This window comes from Echinops telfairi, unplaced genomic scaffold, assembly GCF_000313985.2.
Source record: "Echinops telfairi isolate 266 unplaced genomic scaffold, ASM31398v2 ScPeMD7_7457;HRSCAF=8495, whole genome shotgun sequence".
Classification (NCBI taxonomy): Eukaryota; Metazoa; Chordata; class Mammalia; order Afrosoricida; family Tenrecidae; genus Echinops; species Echinops telfairi.
Window position 1 is genome coordinate 19,268,314 of NW_022111357.1, and position 2,493 is coordinate 19,270,806.

The window sequence follows — 2,493 nt, forward strand, 5'->3', positions numbered from 1 at the left end:
CCTGTCTGGGGTGGGGTGGGGTGGTGTGGTGTGTGTGTGTGTGTGTGTGTGTGTGTGTGTCAGAGACAGACAGGTGCATTGAAGGAACTGACGACGTACGGGGAGAAGCTCAAGTGTAGGGAACTGGACACACCAGGAAGAGAAGGGAAGGATTCCAGATACTCTGAGTACTCAATATTTTCATTACACGTACTATTGCTTTTATTAGGATGGAGTTAAGTAGCTCACCAGGATTTGCCCAGGTAGAGGGGGAGGTGTGCTGGAAATCAAACCCAGGTGTGTCCCTGACACAAGAGGCTGGTAGGCTTTACAAAGGGACAGAGGTAAATATATAGACACATACACACATATATACATGTTTACAAAAGTAAATATATGTAACATATATAACACATTTCCATTTATTAGGCATTGTGTAGTGGGCACTGTGCAAAGTGTTTTATCTTTGGTGGTGTTTTTATGCACTGTATATTTTAGATATGTTAACTTGTTTTGATGCAACAATGTTATGTGGTCGATAGCATAATGCTACCCATTTTACACGTGAAACAACTGAAGTTCACAGACGTTAGGCCACACGGATACTAAGGGTAAAATAATTGTTCTCAAGGAGTTTTTAGTTTTCTGAGGGAAGAAAAATGTTATACAGATATTAACAGTACTTAACATTAATGAGTCCTTACCACCTGCCCTGGTATTTTGCTGGTACTTCACATGCCTTGTCAATTGCAGGTACTCAGTACAAACTCAGTCATTAGCTACTGTCATATCCCTTTTTTTATAGATGAACACATTGAGGCTTAGAAGAATAAATTTACCCAGTAAGTAAGGGTTCTACCCTTCTTCTGACTGCTGTAAAGGCACAGCGGTTCTCAACCTGTGAGTCGAGACCCCTTGGGGGTGGGGGGCGCGAATGACCGTTTCACAGGGGTCACCCAGCTCATAACAGTCGCAAAATTACAGTTATGAACTAGCAACGAAAATAACTTTATGGGTGGGGTCACCACAACACAAGGAACTGTTTTAAAGGGTCGCAGTATTAGGAATGCTGAGGACCACTGGGCTACAGGATGTTACCATCAGGCCAAATAAGAAATGGTCAAGTGAATGGTCCCAAGGGAATTGGATTGTGGGGGCCAGAAAGATTATCATGACCTGAGGTTATAAGGGTTTATTTAACCAGGCAGGTACCAAAGGATTTAAAATTTGAATAGTGTATTAGATTTGGATAGTTTGGGCCTAACAGAATGTTCTAAAAACTAGGTAGTTGACCAAAATGACTGTCAGGAATGAGAATCCTTTCTGTAGGCAGCTGTAACTTGTTGAACAAAATCAATGGAGAACTATTAAAATAAAAGCATCTTACAACTAACGTCATTGAGAAATAAAAGATGATCACCTCCTTTAAAACATGTTACTTTTTAGAGTAGGTAAGTTACATACATATGACACATAGTTTAAGGAGGACTGATGGTGCATTGGTTAAGAGCTTGACTGCTAAAAGAAAGGTTGGTAGTTTGAACCTATCAGGAGCTCATCTGGAGAAAGAGGTAGCAGTCTGCTTCCAAAAAGATTACAGCCTTGGGAACCATTGGATTGCAGGCAGTTCTGGCCTGCCCTAAATGGTAAGTTTGATGGCCACAGGTTTAACAAGTCTATAGTTTCAAATGCATGTTGTTGTTAGGTGCTAACGACTCTTAGTGACCCTATGTACAGTAGAACTAAACACTGCCCACCCTTTCTTTGTTGCCACAGTTGTTGATGTGGTTGAGCCCATTGCTGCAGCCATTATATCAATCCATCTCTCTGAGGGTCTTCTTTGTCTTCTCACCCTTTACTTTACCAAGTATGGTCCTTTCTGACATGTCCAAAGTAGGTGAGACAAAGTCTCATCATCCTTGCTTCTAAGTAGAATTCTTGCACTGCTTTTTTTTCGGTACTTCTTTTAATAATAGATTTGTTTGTTCTGATAAACTAAAAAACTCACTGTTATTCAGTCAATTCCAACTCGTAGCAACTCTATAGGTGTGGGAAACTAACACTGAGGGAGATATGACTAGGACTATATTTCCTAACTTATAACAGAGGGAATCTGGAAAGCTAGTATTCCAGGGTAGGAAAGCCACCACTTTGGTAAGTTAGAGATAAAGTCCAAGTACATTATCCTGTGTTAAATATCATTCCCACAGATTCTCCCCTAACAGCTATGCTGCCTTAAAGTGAGCACATGGTTGATTTTATCTCCCTCTAGAACAGTGGTTCTCAACCTGTGGGTCATGATCCCTTTGGGGGTCAAACGACCCTTTCATAGGGGTTGCTGGATTCATAACAGTAGCAAAATTGCAGTTATGAAGTAGCAATGAAAATAATTTTATGGTTGGGGCGGTCACCACAACACGAGGAACTGAATTAAAGGGTCATAGCATTAGGAAGGATGAGAACCACTGCTCTAGAAGCAGACATTCTTGTGATCTCCTCTTGCCTATGGTACCA